Raw genomic sequence first — 10455 nt, 5'->3', positions numbered from 1 at the left:
GATATAAAAAATAAGATACAAGTATTAAATAAATTATGATGGAAAATACAAAATATAAGGAATTTAAGAATAAACAAGAGAGGGACTTCCTTAGCAGTCCAGTGGTTAGGACCTCACCTTCCAATGTAAGGTGTACAGGTTCAATATCTAGTCAAAGAACTAAGATCCCACATGCCTTGCAGCCAAAAAAATATATATATATATACAAAAAAATATATATATACATGTATATTTATATATAACAGAAGCAATATTGTAATAAATTCAACAAAGACTTTAAAAAATGGTTCACATAAATTTTTTTAAAAAAAGATTACACAAGACAATTTATATAACCCATGTAAATAAAACTATAAAAACTATTGGAAGATGTAACAAAAAGCCTCCACCCTCAACCAACCACATATGTGTTTTTAGTATGAATGAATGATATTTTATGTTATTTTCTATAATTGTTGTCAAGTTATGTCTGCATGGTAAGGACACACTCCTATGGGCAAAACATGAATAGAGTATCCCTAGAAAACAGTGCTTATTCCAAATTATCAATCATCTGAGCGAAAAGACAAGAATGTAAAACTAAGAAGGCAGGTATTGAATGAATGCAAGGAAATGAACTGCTTGTCTTTCTTTAAGTCTGGAGCTCTTAGATCCAGATGTTCTCTCCTTATGCTCCTGGGTGGTGGGTTGCTAAGACGGTACCCATCTTGTAGAAATAGTTGTGGATCAAGGATAAAGTGGGGTTCTGAAAAGTAAGTCTTTTGTAAAGTACAATGATCTGGTTTGTATTATTCTCTGTGTTTATTGATCTATTGTTATTCCCCAGCCTTTAGAACAATTTTGTTAAATGTTCCAGCCTTATCTCAACTATGCTAGAAAGTATTCAGGTAAAGTTAATGTAGCCACATTTAGACTGAAGTGCTCATGGGGGAGCAGAATCTCTTCTTTCATAGGCAGTCATGGGTTGTGGGTAATTACATAGGTGATTGAGTGCTTGAACTAGGCACTGCTTTACATAATCTGATTATATTTATTTATTTATTTAGGCCTTGAGATGTTGGTTCCCCAACCAGAGATTGAACCCCAGCCTTTGGCAGTGAAAGCATGAAGTCCTAACCACTAGACCGCCAGGGAATTCAGACATAATCTCATTTAAACCTCTCCACAAACCAGGGAGGTGGATACTTCTTAAACCTCAGTTTACAGATGAGAAAACTGAAACTCAGGAAAGTGTACTGATGCACCCAAAATTATACAGCAAGGAAAATGGCAGAACACAGCTCTGTCCAACTTCAAATGCCTGTTCTTTACTGCTACCTACTTCAAAAGACCCCTAGGGAAAGACAATTTGTTGAGGACAAGAGTTAAGGGTTCTAGGCTTAATTTAATTAACAAAGGTAGATGTTTTCCTTTTATGAGATATAAAAGATGAATTAAATAAATAGAACGCATGGTATGTTCATAGATGGAAACCTTAAATGTTATAAGGATATAAATTCTCCTTGAATCAGTTGTTATTTTTAAGTGCCACATACTAGAGTAAAAGTAAATCCAGAGATGCACAGAATCTAGATAGCTTATGAAAAGAGAGTCTTTGGATATATTTATTAATATATTTTACTTGATGCCCTTAAGAGAGATACCTCGAAGTCCACTGGGGTGTCTTCTTCAACCCTGTTTAAAGTATAGAGTTCTATAGCTCTAGTATCTCCCCTGGTAACTTCATGCCAGAGATTCTCAGAACACAAGAAGACCCTTATACTTGGCCATTATTAAGACCCTCACCCACTTTTAGCTCCCTCCTTCCTAAGAGACAGGAGTGTAATCTAAAGACTCTTGTGTGTTTTGATTTTGCTTTCTCCATCTTTTCTCAAGACTTTTTCTCCTCAAGACTCATTTTCCCCTTTTATAATCACTTCAACATTCCTACTTTTTGTTTTGCTTTATAAGCTTGTTGCTTTTATATGAATGAATAGAAGCTCATTAAATCATCCAAGATTGAGCTGCTTCAAGAATGGAAGGGGTTCACAAATAAAACACTTAGAGCATTAAAAGCATGGGCCAGCCCAGTGATCCTGGATTTAACCCTGGCATTTGTTCAGAAATACAGAGATCCAACTCTTCTCCACTGGGCACTCTGAAGGAAAAAACAGCAAAATTAATCTTCACTTAAAGAGGACCCCCAAAGCATCCCAAATCACAAAATAAATCCTCATACACTAAACACAGATTAGTAATAACTAAAGAAAAAAATGAGCTTGGGATGATGTCAAAATCCTGCTCTGATTCCACCTAGTCTGAGAGAGACTGTGTAAGTGTAGTAGTTGAGAGAATAGACTCAAGACCAAACTGCTGAGACTAGAATCCCGACTCTGCCACTTACTACCTGGATAACTTTAGCTAAGTCCCTTCACCTCTGTGTTCCTTAGTTTCCTTATTAGTAAAATGGGGTAATGATAATAACTACTTCAGAGAATTGCTGTGAGGATTAAATGAGATAACATGTATAAGGTAACTGTTACACTGTTGACAATTACATATATTAATAAACTCTGCCTCCTCTGCCAGAACCCCAAGATGACTTCTTTCATGTTTTTCTGCACTGATCCAATTGCTTATCCTTTTGTCACAGGCAGCTTTACTGTTGATTCCCTCCCCTCTTCTTTGACTTCTCCTACTGCCTCTTCAAACATCCCTCCCTGCCAAATGCCCTTTTGCAAGCTGCTGTTAAAACTCCAGAGTGTCAAGGCTCAGTACTCTCTCAATCCTAAGACCCAAGATTGCTTTCTCTTCCAGGAATTCTAGCCCTATTAATGAAAAATAGCCAAATATAAGGCATAGGGTTTGTCCTGTGGAGATTTGCAGATGTAAAATAACAGCTGTTCTACCACAACTGTTGTTTTTGAGAAATTCAAACTGCTCAGATTAGACCCATGCCAAAAGAAATTCTTTCAGACCACTGAGCATGGCCTAATTAATTTCGAGGCCAAATCTAACTTCCTTAGTGACCGGGAGATTTCTACAAACCTTCATTTACCTTACTTTGGACGTTTTTGCCATCTTCCCTCAAACTTCCCATGTCCCCCTGCCAGCTACCACTACACACTGATGCCATCTGTTCTTAAAATCCCTCCCATAAAGGCTTTTAATATTTGCCTTTGCATTTTGTCCTTTATTTTCAACCCCCTCCAAGTCCCTGAGTAGATAGCCAATCAAGAATATCAGACTAAATCACTGCGTGTGTCAGTGTGGTCAGTTTTGTCCAACTCTTTGAGACCCCATGAACTGCAGGCTCCTCTGTCCGTGGGATTTCCCAGGCAAGAATACTGGAGTGGGTTGCCATTTCCTCCTCCAGAGGATCTTCCAAACCCAGGGATAGAACCCTCATCTCCTGCATTGGCAGGCAGATTCTTTACCACTGAGCCACCTGGGAAGCCTCATAAAGAATCAAATCAAATATTAAGAACAGTTAAGAGAAATATACCAAAAAAATCACATAAGCCCAATGCAACATTCACAACAGTGCCTGGGTCACTGAGCATGAGATCACAAAACTCATCTAAAGCCAAACAAGAAACCCATTCCTCTCAGAATAAAGATTCATGGGTACAGCTGCAATCCAGGTGCAGGGGTAGCATATTTCGGTGATGGTTCAATATTCATATTACATTCTGGATATTACCCAATATCATTACAAGTCTTTCCCAGCCATCCTTGGCAAAACCTCAGAACCAGTTCTAAATGAAGCAAGCAGAAAGCACACTAAATTTTGGACAAGGAATCTCCTAGCATTTCTCAGTAAAATCTTCTGTAGCCTGGGAGCTAGTATTTCAGTTGTCACCATTGATCATTAAACACTCTATGATTAGATTGTCAACTTCAGGAAGGCAGGGATTTGGGTTTGTTTTCTATTCTGTCGTGCTCCCCAAACCTAGCACAACAGGAGGCATTCAACAATTTTTTTTGAATGTATAAATAACATTCTCAATTTTACCTTGTGGTGTGTCACACCCTCCCCTGCCATTAATCCCCAAACAAATTAAAATGAAATACTTATTACTCATTTAAAAATTTTAAATCCCCAAAATTTAACTAAACCCCCAAATTAACAAAGTTAATTGACACTAACTTATTCCCACAAAAAGTAAAATCACCATTTGAACAAGTCCCCAGACCAAGTAAAAATACAGTTAGTTGTATATTAATACAACTAAAATTATTTTTCCCATTGTACTAGACCATTCCTCATTGATAATGTATCAGATTTGATAAATTCCTAATCTAAATCCCAAAATGTTTGCTATGACACTCAACAAAATGATTCCAAAATTCATTTGGAAAAAATAAACATCAATAATATCAAAAGAATATTTTGCAAAGGAATAAAAAGGAGAAGGTACAACCTTGCCAAATGTTGGAACACAATATAAAATAATAATAATCAAAACAACACAGTACTAATATAAAACAGAAAAATAAAGAGAACTAGTAGAAAAGGAAAGCAATCCAGAAAGAAATCATTTAAATATAAGAATTTACTATGCAAATGAGGTAAGCACTGTCAAACACTGGGAAAGAAATATTTATGTAATAGTGCTAGGATAACTATAGCCACTTTGGGGGGAAATTTGGTTGAATTACATTCCTTACATTAGGCAACATAAATTTTGGATGGATAAAATATTGAAAATTGAGTTAATGAAAAACAAACTGGGTTTAGGAAACAACACATATTATATCTTTGGAAAGATATTTTCAAGGAAAAGAAATTTAAAAGGAAATGATGAACTTTTATGACTGCACTGTTTTAAAAAGTAAACTTCTAAGCAATAAATAAAATTCTTTTTTTATTCTTTTTTTAAACTAAGTAATTTATTTTAATTGGAGGCTAATTATTGTAGTGGTTTTGCCATATATTGACAAGAATCACCCATGGGTGTACATGTGTTCCCCATCCTGACCCTCCCTCCCTCCTCCTTCCCCATCCCATCTCTCAGGGTCATTTCAGTGCACCAGCCCTGAGCACCCTGCCTCATGCATTGAACCTGGACTGGTGATCTATTTCATATATGATAATATACATGTTTCAATGCTATTCTCTCAAATCATCCCACCCTCGCCTTCTCCCACAGAGTCCAACAGTCTGTTCTTTACATCTGTGTCTCTTTTGCTATCTCACATATAGGCTCATCATTACCATCTTTCTAAATTCCATATATGTGCATTAATATACTCTATTGGTGTTTTTTTTTTTCTGACTTACTTCGCTCTATATAATAGACTCCAGTTTCATCCATCTCATTAGGACTGATTCAAATGCCTTCTTTTTAATAGCTGAGTAATATTCCATTGTGTATATGTACCACAGCTTTCTTATCCATTCGACTGCTGATGGACATCTAGGTTGCTTCCATGTCCTGGCTATTGTAAACAGTGCTGTGATGAATATTGGCGTGCACGTGTCTCTTTCAGTTCTGGTTTCCTCGGTGTGGATGCCCAGCAGTGGGATTGCTGGGTCGTGTGGCAGTTCTATTTCCAGCTTTTTAAGGAATCTCCACACTGTTCTCCATAGTGGCTGTACTAGTTTGCATTCCCACCAACAGTGTAAGATGGTTCCTTTTTCTCTGCACCCTCTCCAGCATTTATTGTTTGTAGACTTTTGGATAGCAGCCATCCTGACTGGCGTGTAATGGTACCTCATTGTGGTTTTGATTTGCATTTCTCTGATAATGGGTGATGTTGAGCATCTTTTCATGTGTGTCTTAGCCATCTGTATGTCTTCTTTGGAGAAATGTCTGTTTAGTTCTTTGGCCCATTTTTTGATTGGGTCATTTATTTTTCTGGAATTGAGCTGCAGGAGCTGCTTGTATATTTTTGAGATTAATTCTTTGTCATTTTGCTTCATTTGCTATTATTTTCTCCCATTCTGAAGGCTGTCTTTTCACCTTGCTTATAGTTTCCTTCATTTTGCAAAAGCTTTTAGGTTTAATTAGGTCCCATTTGTTTATTTTTGCTTTTATTTCCATTACTCTGGGAGGTGGGTCATAGAGGATCCTACTGTGATGTATGTCAGAGAGTGTTTTGCCTATGTTCTCCTCTAGGAGTTTTATAGTTTCTGGTCTTACATTTAGATCTTTAATCCATTTTGAGTTTATTTTTGTGTGTGGTGTTAGAAAGTGCCCGAGTTTCATTCTTTTACAAGTGGTTGACCAGTTTTCACACCACCACTTGTTAAAGAGATTGTCTTTTCTCCATTGTATATTCTTGCCTCCTTTGTCAAAGATAAGGTGTCTATAGGTTCGTGGATTTATCTCTGGGCTTTCTATTTTGTTCCATTGATCTATATTTCTGTCTTTGTGCCAGTACCATACTGTCTTGATGACTGTAGCTTTGTAGTAGAGTCTGAAGTCAGGCAGGTTGATTCCTCGAGTTCCATTCTTCTTTCTCAAGATTGCTTTGGTTATTCGAGGGTTTTTGTATTTCCATACAAATTGTGAAATGATTTGTTCTAGTTCTCTGAAAAATACCATTTGTAGCTTGATAGGGATTGCATCAAATCTATAGATTGCTTTGGGTAGTATACTCATTTTCACTATATTGATTCTTCTGATCCATGAACACGGTATATTTCTCCATCTATTTCTGTCATCTTTGATTTCTTTCATCGATGTTTTATAGTTTTCTATATATAGGTCTTTTGTTTCTTTAGGTAGATTTATTCCTAAGTATTTGATTCTTTTCGTTGCAATGGTGAATGGTATTGTTTCCTTAATTTCTCTTTCTGTTTTCTCATTGTTAGTGTATAGGAATATAAGGGATTTCTGTGTGCTAGTTTTATATCCTGCAACTTTACTATATTCACTGATTAACTCTAGTAATTTTCTGGTGGAGACTTTAGGGTTTTCTATGTAGAAGATCATGTCATCTCCAAACAGTGAGAGTTTTACCTCTTCTTTTCCAATCTGGATCCCTTTTATTTCTTTTTCTTCTCTGATTGCTGTGGCCAAAACTTCCAAAACTATGTTGAATATAGTGGTGACAGTGGGCACTCTTGTCTTGTTTCTGACTTTAGGGGAAATGCTTTCAATTTTTCACCATTGAAAAAATTATTATGATAATCTGCAAAGATCTATATAATCTGGATATCTAGTGTCTCTCTGACCTCAGCTACCCACTCTGCCTAAACATGCTGGCTTCCTTGAACATACCATGTATGATCCTTCTTCTGAGCTTTGTACTTGCTATTTTCCTCTGCCTGGAATGCTGTCTACTCAGATACACACATGTTCAAATGTCCCATAACACCCTATGTGCAATAACAATGCCTCCACCCAACACTCTTTGTCCTCATTACTGACCATTATTTTTCCTGAACTATAGCATTTATTATCCTCTAACATAAATTTACTTGTTTATTTATTTCTGAATTATTGACCATACTAGAATTTAAGGACTGTGAAGGCAAAAAAAAATTGATTTCTTTATTGCTATACACCTGGGGCCTGAAATCAAACCTGACATATAGTAGAGCTCAATAAATATTTGCTAAATGAATGAAGAAAAGACTAAAATAAGAGTTCAGTTCAGTTCAGTCACTCCGTCATGTCCGACTCTTTGCAACCCCATGAATCGCAGCACGTCAGGCCACCCTGTCCATCACCAGCTCCCAGAGTTTACTCAAAGTCATGCCCATCGAGTCGGTGATGCCATCCAGCCATCTCATCCTCTGTCGTCCCCTTCTCCTCCTGCCCCCAATTCCTCCCAGCATCAGGGTCTTTTCCAATGAGTCAACTCTTCGCATGAGGTGGCCAAAGTACTGTAGTTTCAGCTTCAGCATCAGTCCTTCCAATGAACACCCAGGACTGATCTCCTTTAGGATGGACTGGTTGGATCTCCTTGCAGTCCAAGGGACTCTCAAGAGTCTTCTCCAACACAACAGTTCAAAAGCATCAATTTTTCGGCGCCCAACTTTCTTCACAGTCCAACTCTCTCATCCATACATGACCACTGGAAAAACCATAGCCTTGACCAGATGGACCTTTGCTGACAAAGTAATGTCTCTGCTTTTTTTTTTTTTTTTTTTTTTTTTTTTTTTTTTTTTTTTTTTTTTTTTAGTTCTACCACTTTATTGCTACCAACCCATTTCCCTCCACCCTTGTGCACACATGCTCAGTCATGTAATCCCATGGACTTCAGCCCGCCAGACTCCTCTGTCCATGGACTTTTCCAGGCAAGAATACTGGAGTGGGTTGCCATTTCCTTCTCCATGTCTCTGCTTTTTAATATGCTATCTAGGTTGGTCATAACTTTCCTTCCAAGGAGTAAGCATCTTTTAATTTCATGGCTGCAGTCACCATCTGCAGTGATTTTGGAGTCCAAAAAAATAAAGTCTGACACTGTTTCCACTGTTTCCCCATCTATTTCCCATGAGGTGATGGGACCAGATGCCATGATCTTAGTTTTCTGAATGCTAAGCTTTAAGCCAACTTTTTCACTCTCCTCTTTCACTTTCATCAAGAGACTTTTTAGTTCCTCTTCACTCTCTGCCATAAGGGTGGTGTCATCTGCATATCTGAGGTTAAGATTATACCATAGAAAAATTCCATCAAACATGATAAGCAAAAGCTTAATGGCTCTTCTAGATAAAGAATTTGTCTGAATTTATAAAAATGACATTAAGACTAAGCTCATAATATCAGGCAAGGAAAATGTGCTAAATGAATGAATGAATGAACAAGTGAATGAGTATATAAATGAATAAGGGACATGAACAATCAATTCACATGAGAAAATAAAAGTAGGAAGCAAACATGGAAAAAATATTCAAATAAAAAGGGATTAAGACAAATTAGCAGTTTAAAATGCTCAATGAAGTTTCAGTTCAAATAGTAGCAATATAAATTGATAGAAGGCAATGGCAACCCACTCCAGTACTCTTGCCTGGAAAATTCCATGGGCAGAGGAGCCTGGTAGGCTGCAGTCCGTGGGGTCGCAAAGAGTCGGACACAACTGAGCTTTCCACTTTCATGCATTGGAGAAGGAAATGGCAACCCACTCCAGTGTTCTTGCCTGGAGAATCCCAGGGATGGGGGAGCCTGGTGGGCTGCCATCTATGGGGTCGCACAGAGTCAGACATGATTGAAGTGACTTAGCAGCAGCAGCAGCATTAAGGGTAATAATTACAAAGATACTGTAATGACATTAAGATATATAAATATTCTTACATAATATACATATATACTATAATATAAAAAATTGAATACAAAATTCTGTATATACAAATAGTGGAACAGAACATGAAAAGTTAAAAAGAGTCATTTTTTAAGCTGATGAGTATTTGTTTATCTATTTGTCTGTGCCCATGCAGTATGCAGGATCCTAGTTCCTTAACCAGAGATCAAACCCATGTCCCCTGCATTAGGAGCACAGAGTCTTAACCACTGGACTGCCAGGGAAGTCCCCAAAAGAGTCGTATTTAGGTATGAGAATTAAAGGTGATTGTTTTCCTTGTAAAATTGCCTTTAATTTTGTCCTAACAATAGATTTTAAAATCAAAGAGAAACTTGGATTTTATTTAAAATCCAATAACTGAGATATTCCTGAGAAGCATGTGTACTCTAACAATGAAGTCAGATTCTAGGTTAAGCCAGTGGTTCCATCAAATCCTGGGCAGAACTGCTCTTCAATATGTTGGGCTGTCATCATCACCAAATACCCCTTTTCTTATTTGGTTTCCTTTTCTTATTTTTGCATCCCCTCCTCCACTGATCTCTATGTTTCCTGGAATTGTCAGTCAAGGTCAAAAAGATCTTAGAAACTCATTATCATTTAGGTTCCCTTGTGGGAGGACTTACAAAGTTCAGGTGGGGTGCACAAAGCTCAGTGTAAAGAGATAAAGAGATGAGAACTGATGCTTTGATTCAGTTCAATTTTGGAAATGAAAAATGAGGGTCCATTTTGAAGATGGAAGAGAAGAGGCCTTCCAGTACCTGTCAAGTGTCTATTATCCAAATGTTTGTTTAATTACTAAATTCAAGACATTGTGAGAGATATAAATATGAATAAAAATTACAGACTAGAAAAAGGGATAGGGCTGTATACAAATAACCATAATAAAATGATGAAAATAAGAAGTACATAAATAGGACTAAATGATACACAAATTCAAGGCAATAGATTATTTCAAGCTGATGATATTAGAAGAGTCTTCACAGAGGAGGTGATGCAGCTCCTGGGGCTTGAAAGATTGGAGAGGTTGTAGTATGCATAGAAAGGGGAAAAAGATTCCAGGCTGAGGTAACTGAATAGGAAAACTCACTAAGATGTACATAATAATCACAAGTACTAAGTTTCAGTGAATCTAAGCCACCATTGTTATTTCATGTAATACTAAGAAAAGATAAACACTGCCATTCAAAAAAAAAACTTGATGCTTTCTTTTCATTTGGAATTCTT

This window comes from Cervus canadensis, chromosome X (assembly GCF_019320065.1).
Source record: "Cervus canadensis isolate Bull #8, Minnesota chromosome X, ASM1932006v1, whole genome shotgun sequence".
NCBI classification, from domain to species: domain Eukaryota; kingdom Metazoa; phylum Chordata; class Mammalia; order Artiodactyla; family Cervidae; genus Cervus; species Cervus canadensis.
This window is presented reverse-complemented; position numbering follows the sequence as displayed.